Source organism: Rattus norvegicus, chromosome 5 (assembly GCF_021556685.1).
Source record: "Rattus norvegicus strain SHRSP/BbbUtx chromosome 5, alternate assembly SHRSP_T2T, whole genome shotgun sequence".
Classification (NCBI taxonomy): domain Eukaryota; kingdom Metazoa; phylum Chordata; class Mammalia; order Rodentia; family Muridae; genus Rattus; species Rattus norvegicus.
Genome location: NC_141538.1, coordinates 132,776,169 through 132,801,050, shown reverse-complemented (window position 1 = coordinate 132,801,050; position 24,882 = coordinate 132,776,169).

The window sequence follows — 24,882 nt, the reverse complement described above, 5'->3', positions numbered from 1 at the left end:
GCTGATACCAAGAAGTGCTTGCTGATAGGTGCCTGATAAAGATGTGTCCTGAGAGTCTCGGCTAGAGTCTTACTGATACAGATGAGGATGCTTGTAGCTAATGATCAGACTGAGCATAGGGACCCTAATGGAGATGTTAGAGAAAGGACTGAAAGAGCTGAAGGGGTTTACTACCCCATGGGAAGAATAACAATATCAATCAACCAGACTCCCTAGAGCTCCAAGGGATTAAACCACCAACCAAAGAGTACACATGGAGGGACCCATGTCTCCAGATGCATATGTAGCATAGGGAGGCAGTGTCTAACAGCAATAGAAGGAGAAAACCTTGGTTCTTTAAAGGCTTTTTTCCCCAGTGTAGGAGAATTCCAGTGTGTTGAGGTGGAAGAGGTTGGGAAGGAGTGGAGGCCTCTTCAAAGAAGCAGGTCATTTGGAGGGGGAATGGGAGAGATGGGAAGTGGGGATAATATTTGAAATGTAAATACATTAAATATCCAGTATTAATTAATTAATTAAGATATATTTGGGGATGTTCACGCTAATTTTCATAGGATCTTTATCAATTTTTCTGACAAACAATAAATAAGCAAAATAGTCCTTTGAAAATTCTGTATGTTTGATAATATTTACTACCCTCCTCATCTTGTCTCAGATTCACCCCCTCTTTTCTATACTCAACTCTGTGTCCTACTAAAACTTAATGCAATCTGTGCTCCTCAAATATTTTTTGGATATGTGGTCTTTCACTGGAATGTGATCTACTAACACTCTTAGAAAAGACTGTCTTTGCTCACCCAATATCCATCCATTTCTTTTTTTTTTTTTTTTGTGGATATGTTTTCATTTTCTTGGTTTTTTTTTATTAACTTGAGTATTTCTTATATACATTTCGAGTGTTATTCCCTTTCCCGGTTTCCGGGCAAACATCCCCCTCCCCCCCTCCCCTTCCTTATGGGTGTTCCCCTCCCCACCCTCCCCCCATTGCCGCCCTCCCCCCACCAGTCTAGTTCACTGGGGGTTCAGTCTTAGCAGGACCCAGGGCTTCCCCTTCCACTGGTGCTCTTACTAGGATATTCATTGCTACCTATGAGGTCAGAGTCCAGGGTCAGTCCATGTATAGTCTTTAGGTAGTGGCTTAGTCCCTGGAAGCTCTGGTTGCTTGGTATTGTTGTACATATGGGGTCTCGAGCCCCTTCAAGCTCTTCCAGTTCTTTCTCTGATTCCTTCAACGGGGGTCCTATTCTCAGTTCAGTGGTTTGCTGCTGGCATTCGCCTCTGTATTTGCTGTATTCTGGCTGTGTCTCTCAGGAGCGATCTACATCTCTGGCTCCTGTTGGCCTGCACTTCTTTGCTTCATCCATCTTGTCTAATTGGGTGGCCGTATATGTATGTGCCACATGTGGGGCAGGCTCTGAATGGGTGTTCCTTCAGTCTCTGTTTCAATCTTTGCCTCTCTATTCCCTACCAAGGGTATTCTTGTTCCCCTTTTAAAGAAAGAGTGAAGCATTCACATTTTGATCATCAGTCTTGAGTTTCATTTGTTCTAGGCATCTAGGATAATTCAAGCATTTGGGCTAATAGCCACTTATCAATGAGTGCATACCATGTATGTCTTTCTGTGATTGGGTTAGCTCACTCAGGATGATATTTTCCAGTTCCAACCATTTGCCTACGAATTTCATAAACTCATTGTTTTTGATACCTGTGAAATATTCCATTGTGTAGATGTACCACGTTTTCTGTACCCATTCCTCTGTTGAAGGGCATCTGGGTTCTTTCCAGCTTCTGGCTATTATAAATAAGGCTGCGATGAACATAGTCCAGCACGTGTCTTTTTTATATGTTGGGGCATCTTTTGGGTATATGCCCAAGAGAGGTATAGCTGGATCCTCAGGCAGTTCAATGTGCAATTTTGTGAGGAACCTCCAAACTGATTTCCAGAATGGTTGTATCAGTCTGCAACCCCACCAACAATGGAGGAGTGTTCCTCTTTCTCCACATCCTCTCCAGCATCGGCTGTCACCTGAGTTTTTGATCTTAGCCATTCTCTCTGGTGTGAGGTGAAATCTCAGGGTTGTTTTGATTTGCATTTCCCTTATGACTAAAGATGTTGAACATTTCTTTAGGTGTTTCTCAGCCATTCGGCATTCCTCAGCTGTGAATTCTTTGTTTAACTCTGAACCCCATTTTTTAATAGGGTTATTTGTCTCCCTAAGGTCTAACTTCTTGAATTCTTTGTATATTTTGGATATAAGGCCTCTATCTGTTGTAGGACTGGTAAAGATCTTTTCCCAATCTGTTGGTTGCCGTTTTGTCCTAACCACAGTGTCCTTTGCCTTACAGAAGCTTTGCAGTTTTATGAGATCCCATTTGTCGATTATTGATCTTAGAGCATGAGCCATTGGTGTTTTGTTCAGGAAATTTTTTCCAGTGCCCATGTGTTCCAGATGCTTCCCTAGATTTTCTTCTCTTAGTTTGAGTGTATCTGGTTTGATGTGGAGGTCCTTGATCCACTTGGACTTAAGCTTTGTACACGGTGATAAGCATGGATCGATCTGCATTCTTCTACATGCTGACCTCCAGTTGAACCAGCACCATTTGCTGAAAATGCTATCTTTTTTCCATTGGATGGTTTGGCTCCTTTGACAAAAATCAAGTGACCATAGGTGTGTGGGTTCATTTCTGGGTCTTCAATTCTATTCCACTGGTCTATCTGTCTGTCTCTGTACCAATACCATGCAGTTTTTATCACTATTGCTCTGTAATACTGCTTGAGTTCAGGGATAGTGATTCCCCCTGAAGTCCTTTTATTGTTGAGGATAGTTTTAGCTATCCTGGGTTTTTTGTTATTCCAAATGAATTTGCAAATTGTTCTGTCTAACTCTTTGAAGAATTGGATTGGTATTTTGATGGGGATTGCATTGAATCTGTAGATTGCTTTTGGTAAAATGGCCATTTTTAGTATATTAATCCAGCCAATCCATGAGCATGGGAGATCTTTCCATCTTCTGAGGTCTTCTTCAATTTCTTTCTTCAGTATCTTGAAGTTCTTATTGTACAAATCTTTTACTTGCTTGGTTAAAGTCACACCAAGGTACTTTATATTATTTGGGTCCATTATGAAGGGTGTCTTTTCCCTAATTTCTTTCTCGGCTTGTTTCTCTTTTGTGTAGAGGAAGGCTACTGATTTATTTGAGTTAATTTTATAGACAGCCACTTTGCTGAAGTTGTTTATCAGCTTTAGTACTTATCTGGTGGAACTTTTTGGATCACTTAAATATACTATCATATCATCTGCAAATAGTGATATTTTGACTTCTTCTTTTCCGATCAGTATCCCCTTGACCTCCTTTTGTTGTCTGATTGCTCTGGCTAGAACTTCAAGAACTATATTGAATAAGTAGGGAGAGAGTGGGCAGCCTTGTCTAGTCCCTTATTTTAGTGGGATTGCTTCAAGTTTCTCTCCATTTAGTTTAATGTTAGCAACTGGTTTGCTGTCTATGGCTTTTACTATGTTTAGGTATGGGCCTTGAATTCCTATTCTTTCCAGGACTTTTATCATGAAGGGGTGTTGAATTTTGTCAAATGCTTTCTCTGCATCTAATGAAATGATCGTGTGGTTTTGTTCTTTCAGTTTGTTTATATAATGGATCACGTTGATGGTTTTCCGTATATTAAACCATCCCTGCATGCCTGGGATGAAGCCTACTTGATCATGTTGGATGATTGTTTTGATGTGCTCTTGGATTCGGTTTGCCAGAATTTTATTGAGTATTTTTGCATCGATATTCATAAGGGAAATTGGTCTGAAGTTCTCTTTCTTTGTTGTGTCTTTGTGTGGTTTAGGTATAAGAGTAATTGTGGCTTCATAGAAGGAATTCGGTAGTGCTCCATTTGTTTCAATTTTGTGGAATAGTTTGTATAGCATTGGCATGAGGTCTTCTATGAATATCTGATAGAATTCTGCACTAAACCCATCTGGGCTTGGGCTCTTTTTGGTTGGGAGACCGTTAATGATTGCTTCTATTTCCTTAGGAGTTATGGGGTTGTTTAACTGGTTTATCTGTCCCTGATTTAACTTCGGTACCTCGTATCTGTCTAGGAAATTGTCCATATCCTGCAGATTTTCAAGTCTGGTTGAATATAGGTTTTTATAGTAAGATCTGATGATTTTTTGAATTTCCTCTGAATCTGTAGTTGTCTCCCTTTTCATTTCTGATTTTGTCAATTTCGACACACTATCTGTGTCCTCTCTTTAGTCTGGCTAAGGGTTTATCTATCTTGTTGATTTTCTCAAAGAACCAACTTTTGGTTCTGTTGATTCTTTCTATGGTCCTTTATGTTTCTACTTGGTTGATTTCAGCTCTGAGTTTGATTATTTCCTGCCTTCTGCTCCTCCTGGGTATATTTGCTTCTTTTGTTCTAGAGCTTTTAGGTGTGCTGTCAAGCTGCTCACATATGCTCTTTCCTGTTTCTTTCTGCAGGCACTCAGCGCTATGAGTTTTCCTCTTAGCACAGCTTTCAATGTGTCCCATAAGTTTGGGTATGTTGTACCTTCATTTTCATTAAATTCCAAAAAGTCTTTAATTTCTTTCTTTATTTCTTCTTTGACCAGGTTATCATTGAGTAGAGCATTTTCAATTTCCACGTATATGTGGGCATTCTTCCCTTATTGTTATTGAAGACCAGTTTTAGGCCTTGGTGGTCTGATAGCACGCATGGGATTATTTTTATCTTTCTGTACCTGTTGAGCCCCGTTTTTTGACCAATTATATGGTCAATTTTGGAGAAAGTACCATGAGGAACTGAGAAGAAGGTATATCCTTTTGCTTTAGGATAGAATGTTATATAAATATCTGTTAAGTCCATTTGGCTCATGACTTCTCTTAGTCTGTCTACATCTCTGTTTAATTTCTGTTTCCATGATCTGTCCATTGATGAGAGTGGGGTGTTGAAATCTCCTACTATTATTGTGTGAGGTGCAATGTGTGTTTTGAGCTTTAGTAAGGTTTCTTTTATGTATGTAGGTGCCCTTGTATTTGGGGCATAGATATTTAGGATTGAGAGTTCATCTTGGTGGATTTTTCCTTTGATGAATATGAAGTGTCCTTCCTTATCTTTTTTGATGACTTTTAGTTTAAAATTGATCTTATTTGATATTAGAATGGCTATTCCAGCTTGCTTCTTCCAACCATTTGCTTGGAAAATTGTTTTCCAGCCTTTCACTCTGAGGTAGTGTCTGTCTTTGTCTCTGAGTTGTGTTTCCTGTAGGCAGCAGAATGCAGGGTCCTTGTTGCGTATCCAGTTTGTTAATCTATGTCTTTTTTATTGGGGAGTTGAGGCCATTGATGTTGAGAGATATTAAGGAATAGTGATTATTGCTCCCTGTTATATTCATATTTGGATGTGAGGTTATGTTTGTGTGCTTTTCTTCTCTTTGTTTTGTTGCCTAGACAATTAGTTTCTTGCCTCTTCTAGGGTATAGCTTGCCTCCTTATGTTGGGCTTTACCATTTATTATCCTTTGTAGTGCTGGATTTGTAGAAAGATATTGTGTAAATTTGGTTTTGTCATGGAATATCTTGGTTTCTCCATCTATGTTAATTGAGTGTTTTGCAGGATGCAGTAACCTGGGCTGGCATTTGTGTTCTCTTAGGGTCTGTATGACATCAGTCCAGGATCTTCTGGCCTTCATAGTTTCTGGCGAAAAGTCTGGTGTGATTCTGATAGGTCTGCCTTTATATGTTACTTGACCTTTTTCTCTTACTGCTTTTAATATTCTTTCTTTATTTTGTGCGTTTGGTGTTTTGACTATTATGTGACGGGAGGAGTTTCTTTTCTGGTCCAATCTATTTGGAGTTCTGTAGGCTTCTTGTATGTCTATGGGTATCTCATTTTTTAGGTTAGGGAAGGTTTCTTCTATGATTTTGTTGAAGATATTTACTGGTCCTTTGAGCTGGGAGTCTTCACTCTCTTCTATACCTATTATCCTTAGATTTGATCTTCTCATTGAGTCCTGGATTTCCTGTATGTTTTGGACCAGTAGCTTTTTCCGCTTTACATTATATTTGACAGTTGAGTCAATGATTTCTATGGAATCTTCTGCTCCTGAGATTCTCTCTTCCATCTCTTGTATTCTCTTGGTGAAGCTTGTATCTACAGCTCCTTGTCTCTTCTTTTGGTTTTCTATATCCAGGGTTGTTTCCATGTGTTCTTTCTTGATTGCTTCTATTTCCATTTTTAATTCCTTCAACTGTTTGATTGTGTTTTCCTGGAATTCTTTCAGGGATTTTTGCGATTCCTCTCTGTAGGCTTCTACTTGTTTATTAATGTTTTCCTGTGTTTCTCTAAGGGAGTTCTTCACGTCTTTCTTGAAGTCCTCCAGCATCATGATCAAATATGATTTTGAAACTAGATCTTGCTTTTCTGGTGTGTTTGTATATTCCATGTTTGTTTTGGTGGGAGAACTGGGCTCCGATGATGCCATGTAATCTTGGTTTCTGTTGCTTGGGTTCCTGTGCTTGCCTCTCGCCATCAGATTATCTCTAGTGTTACTTTGTTCTGCTATTTCTGACTGTGGCTAGATTGTCCTATAAGCCTGTGTGTCAGGAGTGCTGTAGACCTGTTTTCCTGTTTTCTTTCAGTCAGTTATGGGGACAGAGTGTTCTGCCTTTGGGCGTGTAGTTTTTCCTCTCTTCAGGTCTTCAGCTGTTCCTGTGGGCCTGTGTCTTGAGTTCACCAGGCAGGTCACTTGCAGCAGAAAAGTTGGTCTTACCTGTGGTCCCAAGGCTCAAGTTCGCTCGCGGGGTGCTGCCCACGAGCTCTCTTCGGCGGCAGCAACCAGGAAGATCTGCGCCGCCCTTTCTGGGAGCTTCCGTGCACCAGAGTTCCAGATGGCGTTTGGTGTTTTCCTCTGGTGTCCGAGATGTGTGCAGAGTGCAATCTCTTCTGGTTTCCCAGGTGTGTCTGCCTCTCTCTATCCATCCATTTCTAATATCTGCATGGTTAAAGATGGTATTGCATAGCCAATTCCCATCTCTCTACTGAGATATTGTCTGGAAATAAGTGCTAAGGGAATTTCAGTTGCAGATTCCAGCTCAAGAAGTTTCTAAGAAGTATATAATTAAGTGACCTAGAGACTATTCTTGTGATATTTTGACAAAGAATATGACTGCCTATTGCCCTTGTCCAAAAAAATATGCCTAAGGTAAATGGAATAGGTTGGAAGCAATGGTATTAGCAAAGATTTCAAGACAGCCAAGCAATAATTGTTGTACATAGTTATTAGTGGTCATTATTATGCAGACCTACATTGAAATGGAGCAATTGAATGAAGAAACTTACAAAATGTAGTTTGAGGAGGAAAAGGAGCCTCAGGAGGTATAGTGAAGCTAAGTCCAGTGCTCAAGGAGATAACACTTTTAAAGAAAAGCTTGATGCTGAATGGAATAATGGAAGTGGTGACCTCAGGACAAGACCCCATCCAGCCGAGCTTCCAACTTGTGAAACAAAATTAAAGAAAAGCTTGAGCAGCAAAGGAAACAACTGAAAACAGAAAACTAATGAACAAACACTTAATTGAAGTAGGTGGCCCTGTTTCAGCCCCAGAAGCAGTAGAATATGGCAGCTTTGGTCATGTGATTCTTGATTTAGAGGCAAGTATGGAAGAAAGGGGTCATGGATTCTTCATCCAAGGCTAAAGAAAACCACTGAGGCCAGATATGTGTCAAGGGTGTCTCTACATGGAAGACATATATTGGCCATTGCCTGAAGCTCTGAAGATGAAGCCTGATTGCACTGAAGACCCCAAAATGTTACAGATGAAAGACCTGTGGGATATCTAGCAAGGAAAGCTGCTAGCGGGGAATGAAATAAAGTCCAAGAGGGAGAAATATGCTGAAGTCAACAAAATTGAAAAGATATGGAGGTCTGAAGAATACTTTGACATCAAACATGGACATACAAAGTTTGGAGTTTGACTTGCTTGTTTTCAGCTTACTCTGATTTCCAGACTATGCTCCCTTTTCCTCCTTTTTGGAATGAAAGTGTATAATTCTTTCCATTGTATGCTGAAAGTATATTATCTGCTTTTTTTTCTCCATCTTTATTAAATTGGGTATTTCTTATTTACATTTCAATTGTTATTCCCTTTCCCGGTTTCCAGGCAAACATCCCCCTAACCCCTGCCACTCCCCTTCTCTATTTGTGTTCCCCTCCCCATTCTCCTCCCATTACCGCCCTGCCCCCAACAATCCCGTTCACTGGGGGTTCAGTCTTGGCAGGACCAAGGGCTTCCCCTTCCACTGGTGCTCTTACTAGGCTATTCATTGCTACCTATGGGGTTGGAGCCCAGGGTCAGTCCATGTATAGTCTTTGGGTAGTGGCTTAGTCCCTGGAAGCTCTGGTTGGTTGGCATTGTTGTTCATATGGGGTCTCAAGCCCCTTCAAGCTCTTTCAGTCCTTTCTCTGATTCCTTCAACGAGGGTCCAGCTTTCAGTTCAGTGATTTGCTGCTAGCATTTGCCTATGTATTTGCCATATTCTGGCTGTGTCTCACAGAAGATATCTGGTTCCTGTCAGCCTACACTTCTTTGCTTCATCCATCTTTTTTTTTTTTTTTTTGCCAAGCACAGAGAGTTTTTAATTAGCAAGTTCGGTCAGAAAAATAACTAAGCAAATTGACAAATTAATGTTCTTAGAATGGGGGGGTGGCCCCAAATTCTTATATAACAAGCCTCCACATCTATGGGGGGTATTCTAGCATTTTTTTTGTGTGTGCTCCTTAGAAACACGAATTTTCACATCATTTCCAATGTTCTCATTTTTGTTAAGAAATATGTATAATACTAAATGATTTATATCACTTTTAAGTACATGTTCATAAACTGTCCACATTAGATATAATTACAATGTACATGCACACAACATATGTGCAATTGTGTATGGATTTATATTTGTGATTTTTTTTCAATTTGGAAATAAGACACTCATCAAACACAATACTAAAATTTGCAAGTAAAAATCATGATGGATAAAAGGGATAGAATATGTTTTGGGGGGTCTGTGTTTTACTTAGGATGACTGTTATCTTCTACAATAATATCTACATAAAACTCTACTTTGAACATTTATGCTTCCAATTTTTAATATGCTTCCTATATTAGCTCCAGATAGATATAACATTATAGTTATAGCATTATAACTGAAATTTAACAACACTTTGAGGATAACCTTTTAAAACATTATTCTTTGTGCTAAATAAACGTAAATTTTAATATGAACCACATCATACCAGTTAGTAACTCTTTCAGTTTCTTAAATACTTGCACAACTTTGTCCTAATTATAGCATCTTGTGTATAGCATTCTATTGTCTTCATTTTCTTTCAGATAAATAACCAAATACAATTCATCCCAGAAAAAAAGAAGTCCATGGATACTCAACCATCAAACTGCATCATAGAACAGGCCTACATTGATCGCTGCTTCTAAAATGGCCATTACTGATAAATTTTCAATGTTTTAAAAGAGATGTCGCACATGCTTAAACAAGATCTCGAAACATGAGCTGCATGTGCCTGAATTTATAGATGTTGTTTAATTTACAGATTAATTTTGGAATTACTATTACAATACACATGTTTTATGATGACATTAGAGCATGTAATCATACTGTACCACAGGAATATGCTGAAGCTACAAGCAGCTCTCCCATTGGAGACCACCACTGTTCAAAGAGAAATTTCATGCCTTCAGTAAATATCTTATCTAATTGGGTGGCTGTATATGTATGGGCCGCATGTGGGGCACGCTCTAAATAGGTGTTCCTTCAGCCTCTGTTCTAAACTTTGCCTCCCTATTACCTCCCAAGGGTATTCTTGTTCCCCTTTTAAAGAAGGAATGAAGCCTTCGCATTTTGGTCATCCTTCTTGAGTTTCTTGTGTTTTCTGCATCTAGGGTAATTCGAGCATTTGGGCTAATAGCCACTTATCAATGAGTGCATACCATGTGTGCTTTTCTGTGATTGGGTTACCTCACTCAGGATGATAGTTTCCAGTTCCATCCATTTGCCTATGAATTTCATATTTGATTGTTTTTTATACCTGAGTAATATTCCATTGTGAAGATGTACCACATTTTCTGTATCCATACCTCTGTTGAAGAGCATCTGGGTTCTTTCCAGCTTCTGGCTATTATAAATAAGGCTGCTATGAACATAGGGGAGCATGTGTCTTTGTTATATGTTGGGGCATCTTTTGGGTATATGCCCAAGAGAGGTATAGCTGGGTCCTCAGGTAGTTCAATGTTCAATTTTCTGAGGAACCTCCACACTGATTTCCAGAACGGTTGTAACAGTCTGCAATCCCACCAACAATGGAGGACTGTTCCTCTTACTCCACATTGTCGCCAGCAGTTGCTGTCACCTGAGTTTTTGATCTGAGCCATTCTCACCTGTGTGAGGTGAAATCTCAGGGTTGTTTTGATTTGCATTTCCCTTATGACTAGAGATGTTGAACATTTCTTTAGGTGTTTCTTAGCCATTTGGCATACCTCAGCTATGAATTCTTTGTTTAGCTCTGAACCCCATCTTCATTGGGGTTATTTGTCTATTTGCAGTCTAACTTTGTGAATTATTTGTATATTTTGGATATAAGCCTTCAATCAGTTGTAGGAATGGTAAAGATCTTTTCCCAATCTGTTGGTTGCCGTTTTGTCCTAACAACAGTGTCCTTTGCCTTACAGAAGCTTTGCAGTTTTATGAGATCCCATTTGTCAGTTCTTAATCTTAGATCATAAGCCATTGGTGTTTTGTTTAGGAAATTTTCTCCAGTGCCCATGTGTTCGAGATACTTCCCCACTTTTTCTTCTATTAGTTTGAGTGTATCTGGTTTGATGTGGAGGTCCTTGATCCACTGGGACTTAAGCTTTTTACAGAGTGATAAGCCTGGATCAATCTGCATTCTTCTACATGCTGACCTCCAGTTGAACCAGCACCATTTGCTGAAAATGCTATCTGTTTTCCATTGGATGGTTTTGGCTCCTTTGTCAAAAATCAAGTGACCGTAGGTCTGTGGGTTCATTTCAGGGTCTTCAATTCTATTCCATTGGTATATCTGCTTGTCTCTGTACCAATACCATGCAGTTTTTATCACTATTGCTCTATAATACTGCTTGAGTTCAGAGATAGTGATTACCCCAGAGTCCTTTTAGTGTTGAGGATAGTTTTAGCTATCCTGGGTTTTTTGTTATACCAGATGATTTTGGAAATTGTTCCGCCTGACTCTCTGAAGAATTTGACTGGTATTTTGATGGGGATTGCATTGAATCTGTAGATTGCTTTTGGTAAAATGGCCAATTTTACTATATTAATCCTGCCAATCCATGAGCATGGGAGATCTTTCCATCTTCTGAGGTCTTCTTCAATTTCTTTCTTCAGAGGCTTGAAGTTCTTATCATACATATCTTTCCCTTGCTTGGTTAAAGTCACACCAAGGTATTTTATATTATTTGGGTCTATTATGAAAGGTGTCATTTGCCTAATTTCTTTCTCGGCTTGTTTCTCTTTTGTGTAGAGGAAGGCTACTGAGTTATTTGAGTTAATTTTACACCCATCCACTTTGCTGCAGGTGTTTATCAGGTTTAATAGTTCTCTGGTGGAACTTTTGGGATCACTTAAATATACTATCATATCATCGGCAAACAGTGATAGTTTGAATTCTTCCTTTCCAGTGTGTATCCCTTTGATCTCCTTTTGTTGTCTGATTGCTCTGGCTAGAACTTCAAGAACTATATTGAATAACTAGGGAGAGAGGGGCAACCTTGTCCAGTCCCTGATTTTAGTGGGATTGCTTCAAGTTTCTCTCCATTTAGTTTAATATTAGTTACTGGTTTGCTGTACATGGCTTTTACTATGTTTAGGTATAGGCCTTGAATTCCTATTCTTTCCAGGACTTTTATCATGAAGGTGTCATGAATTTTGTCAAATGCTTTCTCAGCATCTAATGAAATGATCCTGTGGGTTTTATCCTTCAGTTTGTTTATATAGTAGATTGCCTTGATGGTTTTCCATATATTAAACCATCCCTGCATGCCTGGGATGAAACCTACTTGATCATGGTGGATGATTGTTTTGGTGTGCTCTTGGATTCAGTTTGAAAGAATTTTATTGAGATTTTTGTGTCAGTATTCATAAGGGAAATTGGTCTGAAGTTCTATTTCTTTTTTGGGTCTTTGTGTTTTTTAGGAATAAGAGTAATTGTGGCTTCATAGAAGGAATTCAGTAGTACTCCATCTATTTCAATTTTGTGGAATAGTTTGGATAGTATTGGTATGAGGTCTTCCGTGAATGTCTGATAGAATTCTGCACTGAACCTATCTGGACCTGGGCTCTTTTTGGTTTTGAGAACTTTAATGACTGCTTCTATTTCTTTAGGAGTTATGGGGTTGTTTAAATGGTTTATCTGTTCCTGATTTAACTTTGATACCTGGTATCTGTTTAGGAAATTGTCCATTTCCTGCAGATTTTCAAGTTTTGTTGAATATAGGCTTTTGTAGTAGGATCTGATGATTTTTTGAATTTCCTCTGATTCTGTAGTTATGTCTCCCTTTTCATTTCTGATTTTGTTAATTTGGACACACTCTCTGTGTCCTCTGGTTAGGCTGGCTAAGGGTTTATCTATCTTGTTGATTTTCTCAAAAAACCAGCTTTTGTTTCTGTTGATTCTTTGTATAGTCCTTTTTGTTTCTACTTGGTTGATTTCAGCTCTGAGTTTGATTATTTCCTGCCTTTTACTCCTCTTTGGTGTATTTGCTTCTTTTTATTCTAGAGTGTGCTGTTTTATTTTAGGTGTGCTGTCAAGCTGCTGATATATGCTCTCTCCTGTTTCTTTCTGCAGGCACTCAGAGCTATGAGTTTTCCTCTTAGCACAGCTTTCATTGTGTCCCATAAGTTTGGGTATGTTTTATGTTCATTTTCATTAAATTCTAAGAAGTCTTTAATTTCTTTCTTTATTTCTTTCATGACCAGGTTATCATTGAGTAGAGCATTGTTCAACTTCCATGTATATGTGGGCATTCTTCCCTTATTGCTTTTGAAGACCAGCTTTAGCCCATGCTGGTCTGATAGGACGCATAGGATTATTTCTATCTTTCTGTATCTGTTGAGGCCTGTTTTATGACCAATTATATGGTTAATTTTGGAGAATGTACCATGACGTGGTGAGAAGTTATATCCTTTTGTTTTAGGATCAAATGTTCTATAAATATCTGTTAAGTCCATTTGGCTCGTGAGTTCTCTTAGTCTGTCTTGATCTGCTTTTTAATTTTGATTTTTCAGGGGATTTCAATTAAGAGATTGTCATGACTGTCAGAAGAGACTTTGAACTTTAGAGGTTTAAAGAGTTTGAAGACCTTATAAAATATGGGAACTTTTGAAATTTGACTGAGTGAATTTTGTATTATAATATGGCTACAAGCCAACAGAAGCACAGAGAGTGAAATGTGGTAGTTTGAATAAGAATGATCCTGTAGATTCATATATTTAAATTATTGGCCAAAAGAGAATTGCACTATATGAAAGGATTGGAATGTATAATATTTTTGGAATAATTGTATCACTGAGCAGTTGGGCTTTGTGGTTTCAAATTGTCTGTTCTTAGCCAAGGTGTTCTCTTTCTTCTGGCTGCCTGAAATCTGAAGTGTAGTACTCTCAACTACTTCTCTAGCACCTGCCTGAATGTGTCTATACTCCCTGGCTTGATAACAAAGGACTAAACTTCTGAAACTGCAAACAACCCCCAATTAAGTGTTTTTCTTTACAAGTATTTCCATGGTCATGGTGCCTCTTCACAACAATAGAACACTGTCTATGACAGCATATACACAGAATTCATAGCACCATACCACAGAGAATATTAGAAGGTACTCTCTACCTCTGAATTCACTAAATGTATGCAACGCAATACTATTCAACTGTTAAAAACAATAAAATTATGAAAATTGAAAATAAATAAGTGGAGCTAGAAGCAGTCATCTTGAGTGAATTAACCTAGATCCAAAAGACTAAAATATTGTATATTTTCTCTTATATAGTTGTTCGCATTTAAGCTTCAGATATGTGTATTTCATAAAGAAATAAAAGGTAGTGTTATGTCTTCTGAAGATAACACTTGCATATGTTATCATGCAGATAAAAATTAAACTGGTGGCCAATGCATTATTCCTACTGATTAGTGTTCATGGTGCCAGAAGGAACTATGGACCCTACTGAAATAGAAAAATGTGAAACTGGAAGTATTAGGGTGGAAAGGTTTTGGAGGGTAAGGTAACAAACGGAATGTAGGTAGGGAAACCATCACTAAAGGCATTTCGGAATGTCACATTGTAACCTACTACTGTAGAAGCTTCCTGAAATATATACAGATACAAAGGGAATTTAAAAGGAATACATTATTACAACCAGTCAGCTTATGCTACCAAATAAAACTCACAGTGGTCAGAATGGGTTACATCTTGATAACTCATTCACAGAGGTATACCATAGACTCCTTCCCCAGATAGTAGAGGATATTCTCAAGGCTTCAACAATATAACAGCAAGGCCCTCTTTCTGAAGATACCACTTATATATGTTATCATACAGGTAAAAATTAAACTTGTGGCCAGTGCTTTACTCCTACTGATTAGTGTTCATGATGATAGAAATAGCTATTGACCCTCCTGGAATAGAAAAATAATCACCAGTGTCACCTAGTTACATGCCCTGGGAATGACAAGAGTTGCCTGCACATAAAATATACTGACAAAACAATGGCACAAATATTGTGGGAGTAACCACAATATTTGGATTTTAAGCTGGTTCTGTGAGATGAAACCCATACATAACACTGCAAAAGTATCAAAGAGTCTAAGACTGGATAGGTCATGGGCCTAATGGAAAATCTATTACTATTTTTTGATAGTTTTTTAATTGGATTTTTTGGTATATTTCAAATGTTATCCCCTTTCCCAGTTTCCCATCCATAAACCCCCAATCTGATCCCCCTTCCCATTCTACTATGAAAGTTTTTCCCCACCCATCTATGCACCCCCTCCTACCTCACCACCCAGACATTCCCTTACACTGGGGGATCCAGCCTTAGTAGGAAAAATGGTTTCTCATCCCATTAGTGCCCAACAAGGCCATCCTCTGCTAAATATGCAGTTGAAGCCATGGGTGGGTCTGTCCATGTGTACTTTTTAGATGGTGGTTTACTCCCTGGGAGCTCTGGTTGGTTGGTATTGCTGTTCTTATGAGGTTGTAAAATCCTTCAGCTCCTTCAGTCCTTTCTCTAACTCTTCCAATGTAGACCCCTTTCTCAGATCAATGGTTGGATGCTAGCATTTCCCTCTATATTTTTCACTCTCTGGCAGAGCCTCTCAGGAAACAGCTATATCAGGCTCCTGTCAGCATGCACTTCTTGGCATCAGGAATATGTCTGGGTTTGGTGGCTGTATGTATATGGGCTGGATTCCCAGATGAGGCAGGCTCTGAATGGCCATCCCTCCAGTCTCTGCTACAAACTTTGTCTCCATATACACTCCTATGAATATATATGCTACCTCTTGGAAGAAGGACTGAAGCATCTGCACCTTGGTTGTCCTTCTTCTTGAGCTTCATGTGGTCTGAGGATTGGATCTTAGATAATCTGAGCTTTTAGGCTAATATTCACTTACCAGTGAGGACATACCATGTGTGTTTTTCGGGTTTGGGTTACCTCACTCAGGATGAAAATTTTTAGTTCCTTCCATTTTCCTAAGAATCTCATGAAGTCATTATTTTTAATAACTATGTAGTTCTTTGTTGTGTAAGTATATCACATTGTATAAGTGTATCCATTCTTCTGTTGAGGGACATATAAGTTGTTCCCAGGTTCTGCCTATTATAAAAAAAGTTGCTAGGAAAATATTGGAGAATGTGCCCTTTTATATGTTGGAGCATCTTTTGAATATATGCTCAGGAGTGGAATAGATGACCCTTTAGTTAAAATAATTTCTGTTTTGTATTGTTTTTGAGAAATCCCTGGATAAATTTCCAAAGTGGTTGTATGAACTTACAATACCACCAGCAATGGAGGAGTGTTCCTCTTTCTCCACATCCTAACCAGCATCTACTGTACCTGTATTTTTGATTTTGGCAATTTTGATTTGAGTGAGGTGGAATCTCAGGGTTGTTTTGATTTGTATTTCCCTGATGACTAACAATGTTGAACATTTCTTTAGGTACTTCTTGCCCATTTGGTATTCCTCAGCTGAGAATTCTTTGTTTAACTGTGTTCCCCATTTTAATAGGGTTATTTGATTCTATGGAGTCTAACTTCTTCAGTTCATTGTTCATATTTGATATTAGCCCTCTATTGGATGTAGGATTGCTAAAATCTTTTCCCAATCTGTTGGTTACTGTTTTGTCCTACTGACAGTATCCTTTGCTGGCAGAAGCTTTGCAATTTTATGAAATGCCATTTGTTGAATCTTGATCTCAGAGCATAAGCCATTGGTGTTTTCTTCAGGAAAATTTCCCCAGTGTCTATGTATTTGAGACTCTTCCCCACTTTTTCTTCTGTTACATTGAGTGTATCTGGTTTGATGTGGAGGTCCTAGATCCACTTGGACTTGAGCTTTGTAAAGGGTGATAGGAGGGATCGATTTGCATTCTTCTACTTCCTGACCTCCAGTTGAACCAGCATCATTTGTTGAAAATGCTATCTTTTGCCTATTGAGTGGTTTTCACTCCATTATCAAAAATCAAGTGAACATAGATGTGGGTTCACTCCGGGTCTTCAATCCTATTCTGTTGATCTACCTACCTGCCTCTGTACCAATACCATACAGTTTTTATCACTATTTCTATGTAATACAGCTTGAGGTCAGAGATGGCGATTCCCCCCTGAAGATCTTTTATTGTTGAGAAAAGTTTATGCTATCTTGGGTTTCATGATATTCCAAATTAATTTGCAAATTGCTCTTTCTGACTCTATGAAGAATTGAGTTAGAATTTTGATGGGGAGTGCATTGAATCTGTAGATTGGTTTTGGCAAAAATGGCCATTTTTACACTATTAATTCTGCCAATGGAGACCTTTCCATCTTCTGAGATCTAATTTTCCTTCTTCAGAGACATAAAGTTCTTGCCATACAAATCTTTCACTTGTTTGGTTAAAGTCACAGGGAGGTATTTTATATTATTTGTGATGGCTGTGAATGGTGTCATTTCACTAATTTCTTTCTCAGACTATTTATCCTTTGAGTAGACGAAGGCTAATCATTTGTTTGTGTTAATTTTATATCTAGCCACTTTCTGAACATGTTTATCAGCTGTTCTCTGGTGAAACTTTTGGGGTCATTTAAGTATACTATCATAAGATCTTCAAATAGTGATAGTTTAACTTCTTCCTTTGCCACTCGTATCCCTTTGACCGACTTTTGTTGTCTGATTGCTCCGGCTAGGACTTAGAGTACTATATAGAATAAGTAGGGAGAGACTGCAACCCTTGTCTAGTCCCTGATTTTAGTGGGATTTCTTCAAGATTCTCAACATTTAGAATGAAACGGTTTGCTGTATATTGCTTCTACTATGGTTATGAACCTTGAATTCCTGATTTTCCAGGACTTTTATCATGAAGGGGTGTTGAATTTTGTTAAATGCTTTTTCATCATCTAATTAAATGACCATGTGGTTTACTTCTTGAATTTGTTAATAGTGGAATATGTTGATGTATTTCTGTTTATGAACCATCCGTACATCCCTGGGATAAAGCATACTTGATCATGATGGATGGTGATCCTTTGCATGTGTTCTTGGTTTTGGTTTGTGAGAAATTTTTTTCATCTTTATTAACTTGGGTACTTCTTATTTTCATTTCGATTATTATTCCCTTTCCCAGATTCCCGACCAACATCCTGCTACCCCCTCCCCCTCCCGTTCTCTTTCGGTGTTCCCCTCCCCATTCTGTCTGTGTCTCTAAGAGAGATCTACATCCACTTCCTGTCGGTCTGCACTTCTTTGCTTCATCCATCTTATCTAGTTTGGTGGCTGTATATGTATGGGCCACATATGGGGCAAACTCTGAATGGGTGTTCCTTCAGCCTCTGTTCTAAACTTTGCCTCCCTATTCCCTTCCAAGGGTATTCTCGTTCCCCTTTTTCTTTTTTTTTTTTTTTTTTTTTTTTTTTTTTTTTTTTTTTTTTTTTTTATTAACTTGAGTATTTCTTATATACATTTCGAGTGTTATTCCCTTTCCCGGTTTCCGGGCAAACATCCCCCTCCCCCCTCCCCTTCCTTATGGGTGTTCCCCTCCCAACCCTCCCACCATTGCCGCCCTCCCCCCATAGACTAGTTCACTGGGGGTTCAGTCTTAGCAGGACCCAGGGCTTCCCCTTCCACTGGTGCTCTTACTAGGATATTCATTGCTACCTATGGGGTCAGAGTCCAGGGTCAGTCCATGTATAGTCTTTAGGTAGTGGCTTAGTCCCTGGAAGCTCTGGTTGCTTGGCATTGTTGTACTTTTGGGGTCTCGAGCCCCTTCAAGCTCTTCCAGTTCTTTCTCTGATTCCTTCAATAGGGGACCTATTCTCAGTTCAATGGTTTGCTGCTGGCATTCGCCTCTGTATTTGCTGTATTCTGGCTGTGTCTCTCAGGGGCGATCTACATCCGGCTCCTGTCGGTCTGCACTTCTTTGCTTCATCCATCTAGTCCAATTGGGTGGCTGTATATGTATGGGCCAAATGTGGGACAGGCTCTGAATGGGTGTTCCTTCAGTCTCTGTTTTAATCTTTGCCTCTCCCTTCCCTGCCAAGGGTATTCTTTTTTCTCATTTAAAGAAGGAGTGAAGCATTCACATTTTGATCATCCGTCTTGAGTTTCGTTTGTTCTAGGGATCTAGGGTAATTCAAGCATTTGGGCTAATAGCCACTTATCAATGAGTGCATACCATGTATGTCTTTCTGTGATTGGGTTAGTTCACTCAGGATGATATTTTCCAGTTCCAACCATTTGCCTACGAATTTCATAAACTCGTTGTTTTTTATAGCTGAGTAGTATTCCATTGTGTAGATGTACCACATTTTCTGTATCCATTCCTCTGTTGAAGGGCATCTGGGTTCTTTCCATTTTCTGGCTATTATAAATAAGGCTGCGATGAACATAGTGGAGCACGTGTCTCTTTTATACGTTGAGGCATCTTTTGGGTATATGCCCAAGAGAGGTATAGCTGGATCCTCAGGCAGTTCAATGTCCAATTTTCTGAGGAACCTCCAGACTGATTTCCAGAATGGTTTTACCAGTCTGCAATCCCACCAACAATGGAGGAGTGTTCCTCTTTCTCCACAACCTCGCCAGCATCTGCTGTCACCTGAGTTTTTGATCTTAGCCAATCGCACTGGTGTGAGGTGAAATCTCAGGGTTGTTTTGATTTGCATTTCCCTTATGACTAAAGATGTTGAACATTTCTTTAGGTGTTTCTCAGCCATTCGGCATTCCTCAGCTGTGAATTCTTTGTTTAGCTCTGAACCCCATTTTTTAATAGGGTTATTTGTTTCCCTGCGGTCTAACTTCTTGAGTTCTTTGTATATTTTGGATATAAGGCCTCTATCTGTTGTAGGGTTGGTAAAGATCTTTTCCCAATCTGTTGGTTGCCGTTTTGTCCTAACCACAGTGTCCTTTGCCTTACAGAAGCTTTGCAGTTTTATGAGATCCCATTTGTCAATTCTTGATCTTAGAGCATAAGCCATTGGTGTTTTGTTCAGGAAATTTTTTCCAGTGCCCATGTGTTCCAGATGCTTCCCTAGTTTTTCTTCTATTAGTTTGAGTGTGTCTGGTTTGATGTGGAGGTCCTTGATCCACTTGGACTTAAGCTTTGTACAGGGTGATAAGCATGGATCGATCTGCATTCTTCTACATGTTGCCCTCCAGTTGAACCAGCACCATTTGCTGAAAATGCTATCTTTTTTCCATTGGATGGTTTGGGCTCCTTTGTCAAAAATCAAGTGACCATAGGTGTGTGGGTTCATTTCTGGGTCTTCAATTCTATTCCATTGGTCTATCTGTCTGTCTCTGTACCAATACCATGCAGTTTTTATCACTATTGCTCTGTAATACTGCTTGAGTTCAGGGATAGTGATTCCCCCTGAAGTCCTTTTATTGTTGAGGATAGCTTTAGCTATCCTGGGTTTTTTGTTATTCCAGATGAATTTGCAAATTGTTCTGTCTAACTCTTTGAAGAATTGGATTGGTATTTTGATGGGGATTGCATTGAATCTGTAGATTGCTTTTGGTAAAATGGCCATTTTTACTATATTAATCCTGCCAATCCATGAGCATGGGAGATCTTTCCATCTTCTGAGGTCTTCTTCAATTTCTTTCTTCAGTGTCTTGAAGTTCTTATTGTACAGATCTTTTACTTGCTTGGTTAAAGTCACACCAAGGTACTTTATATTATTTGGGTCTATTATGAAGGGTGTCGTTTCCCTAATTTCTTTCTCGGCTTGTTTCTCTTTTGTATAGAGGAAGGCAACTGATTTATTTGAGTTAATTTTATACCCAGCCACTTTGCTGAAGTTGTTTATCAGCTTTAGTAGTTCTCTGGTGGAACTTTTGGGATCACTTAAATATACTATCATATCATCTGCAAATAGTGATATTTTGGCCTCTTCTTTTCCGATCTGTATCCCTTTGATCTCCTTTTGTTGTCTGATTGCTCTGGCTAGAACTTCAAGAACTATATTGAATAAGTAGGGAGAGAGTGGGCAGCCTTGTCTAGTCCCTGATTTTAGTGGGATTGCTTCAAGTTTCTCTCCATTTAGTTTAATGTTAGCAACTGGTTTGCTGTATATGGCTTTTACTATGTTTAGGTATGGGCCTTGAATTCCTATTCTTTCCAGGACTTTTATCATGAAGGGGTGTTGAATTTTGTCAAATGCTTTCTCAGCATCTAATGAAATGATCATGTGGTTCTGTTCTTTCAGTTTGTTTATATAATGGATCACGTTGATGGTTTTCCGTATATTAAACCATCCCTGCATGCCTGGGATGAAGCCTACTTGATCATGGTGGATGATTGTTTTGATGTGCTCTTGAATTCGGTTTGCCAGAATTTTATTGAGTATTTTTGCGTCGATATTCATAAGGGAAATTGGTCTGAAGTTCTCTTTCTTTGTTGTGTCTTTGTGTGGTTTAGGTATAAGAGTAATTGTAGCTTCGTAGAAGGAATTCGGTAGGGCTCCATCTGTTTCAATTTTGTGGAATAGTTTGGATAATATTGGTATGAGGTCTTCTATGAAGGTTTGATAGAATTCTGCACTAAACCCATCTGGACCTGGGCTCTTTTTGGTTGGGAGACCTTTAATGACTGCTTCTATTTCCTTAGGAGTTATGGGGTTGTTTAACTGGTTTATCTGTTCCTGATTTAACTTTGATACCTGGTATCTGTCTAGGAAATTGTCCATTTCCTGAAGATTTTCAAATTTTGTTGAATATAGGTTTTTATAGTAAGATCTGATGATTTTTTGAATTTCCTCTGAATCTGTAGTTATGTCTCCCTTTTCATTTCTGATTTTGTTAATTTGGACGCACTCTCTGTGTCCTCTCGTTAGTCTGGCTAAGGGTTTATCTATCTTGTTGATTTTCTCAAAGAACCAACTTTTGGTCCTGTTGATTCTTTCTATGGTCCTTTTTGTTTCTACTTGGTTGATTTCAGCTCTTAGTTTGATTATTTCCTGCCTTCTACTCCTCCTGGGTGTATTTGCTTCTTTTTGTTCTAGAGATTTTAGGTGTGCTGTCAAGCTGCTGACATATGCTCTTTCCTGTTTCTTTCTGCAGGCACTCAGCGCTATGAGTTTTCCTCTTAGCACAGCTTTCATTGTGTCCCATAAGTTTGAGTATGTTGTATCTTCATTTTCATTAAATTCTAAAAAGTTTTTAATTTCTTTCTTTATTTCTTCCTTGACCAGGTTATCATTGAGTAGAGCATTGTTCAATTTCCACGTATATGTGGGCTTTCTTCCCTTATTGTTATTGAAGACCAGTTTTAGGCCGTGGTGGTCCGATAGCACGCATGGGATTATTTCTATCTTTTTGTACCTGTTGAGGCCCGTTTTTTGACCAATTATATGGTCAATTTTGGAGAAAGTACCATGAGGAGCTGAGAAGAAGGTATATCCTTTTGCTTTAGGATAGAATGTTCTATAAATATCCGTTAAGTCCATTTGGCTCATGACTTCTCTTAGTCTGTCGACATCACTGTTTAATTTCTGTTTCCATGATCTGTCCATTGATGAGAGTGGGGTGTTAAAATCTCCCACTATTATTGTGTGAGGTGCAATGTGTGTTTTGAGCTTTAGTAAGGTTTCTTTTACGTATGTAGGTGCCCTTGTATTTGGGGCATAGATATTTAGGATTGAGAGTTCATCTTGGTGGATTTTTCCTTTGATGAATATGAAGTGTCCTTCCTTATCTTTTTTGATGACTTTTAGTTGGAAATTGATTTTATTTGATATTAGAATGGCTACTCCAGCTTGCTTCTTCTGACCATTTGCTTGGAAAGTTGTTTTCCAGCCTTTCACTCTGAGGTAGTGTCTGTCTTTGTCTCTGAGGTGTGTTTCCTGTAGGCAGCAGAATGCAGGGTCCTCGTTGCGTATCCAGTTTGTTAATCTATGTCTTTTTATTGGGGAGTTGAGGCCATTGATATTGAGAGATATTAAGGAATAGTGATTATTGTTTCCCTTTATATTCATATTTGGATGTGAGGTTATGTTTGTGTGCTTTCATTCTCTTTGTTTTGTTGCCAAGACGATTAGTTTCTTGCTTCTTCTAGGGTATAGCTTGCCTCCTTATGTTGGGCTTTACCATTTATTATCCTTTGTAGTGCTGGATTTGTAGAAAGATATTGTGTAAATTTGGTTTTGTCATGGAATATCTTGGTTTCTCCATCAATGTTAATTGAGAGTTTTGCTGGATACAGTAACCTGGGCTGGCATTTGTGTTCTCTTAGGGTCTGTATGACATCAGTCCAGGATCTTCTGGCCTTCATAGTTTCTGGCGAGAAGTCTGGTGTGATTCTGATAGGTCTCCCTTTATATGTTACTTGACCTTTTTCCCTTACTGCTTTTAATATTCTTTCTTTATTTTGTGCGTTTGGTGTTTTGACAATTATGTGACGGGAGGTGTTTCTTTTCTGGTCCAATCTATTTGGAGTTCTGTAGGCTTCTTGTATGCCTATGGGTATCTCTTTTTTTAGGTTAGGGAAGTTTTCTTCTATGATTTTGTTGAAGATATTTACTGGTCCTTTGAGCTGGGAGTCTTCACTCTCTTCTATACCTATTATCCTTAGGTTTGATCTTCTCATTGAGTCCTGGATTTCCTGTATGTTTTGGACCAGTAGCTTTTTCCGCTTTACATTATCTTTGACAGTTGAGTCAATGATTTCTATGGAATCTTCTGCTCCTGAGATTCTCTCTTCCATCTCTTGTATTCTGTTGGTGAAGCTTGTATCTACAGCTCCTTGTCTCTTCTTTTGGTTTTCTATATCCAGGGTTGTTTCCATGTGTTCTTTCTTGATTGCTTCTATTTCCATTTTTAATTCCTTCATCTGTTTGATTGTGTTTTCCTGGAATTCTTTCAGGGATTTTTGCCATTCCTCTCTGTAGGCTTCTACTTGTTTATTAATGATTTCCTGTGTTTCCCTAAGTGTGTTCATGTCTTTCTTGAAGTCCTCCAGCATCATGATCAAATATGATTTTGAAACTAGATCTTGCTTTTCTGGTGTGTTTGGATATTCCATGTGTTTTGGTGGGAGAATTGGGCTCCGATGATGGCATGCAGTCTTGGTTTCTGTTGCTTGGGTTCCTGCGCTTGCCTCTCGCCATCAGATTATCTCTAGTGTTACTTTGTTCTGCTATTTCTGACAGTGGCTAGACTGACCTATAAGCCTGTGTGTCAGGAGTGCTGTAGACCTGTTTTCCTTTCTTTCAGTCAGTTATGGGGACAGTGTGTTCTGCTTTCGGGCGTGTAGTTTTTCCTCTCTACAGGTCTTCAGCTGTTCCTGTGGGCCTGTGTCTTGAGTTCACCAGGCAGCTTTTTTGCAGCAGAAAATTTGGTCTTACCTGTGGTCCCGAGGCTCAGGTTCGCTCGTGGGGTGCTGCCCAGGGGCTCTCTGCAGCGGCAGCAACCAGGAAGACCTGTGCCGCCCCTTCCGGGAGCTTCAGTGCACCAGGGTTCCAGATGGTCTTTGGCTTTTTCCTCTGGCGTCCGAGATGTGTGTGCAGGGAGCAGTCTCTTCTGGTTTCCCAGGCTTGTCTGCCTCTCTGAAGGTTTAGCTCTCCCTCCCACGGGATTTGGGTGCAGAGAACTGTTTATCCGGTCTGTTTCTTTAAGGTTCTGGCGGTGTCTCAGGCGCAGAAGTCCTGCCGCTCCTGGGCCCTCCCCAAGGGGAGCCCAGAGGCCTTATACAGTTTCCTCTTGGGCCAGGGATGTGGGCAGGGGTGAGCAGTGTTGGTGGTCTCTTCCGCTCTGCAGCCTCAGGAGTGCCCACCTGACCAGGCGGTTGGGTCTCTCTCTCACCGGGTCTGGGAGCAGAGAGCTGCTGCGGCCTCGTTCCCCTTTTAAAGAAAGAGTGAAGCATTCACATTTTGGTCATCCTTCTTGAGTTTCATGTGTTCTGTACACCTAGGGTAATTCGAGCATTTGGGCTAATATCCACTTATCAATGAGTGCATAACATGTGTGTTTTCTGTGATTGGGTTATCTCACTCAGGATGATATTTTCCAGTTCCATCCATTTACCTATGAATTTCATAAAGTCATTGTTTTTGATAGCTGAGTAATATTCCATTGTGTAGATATACCACATTTTCCG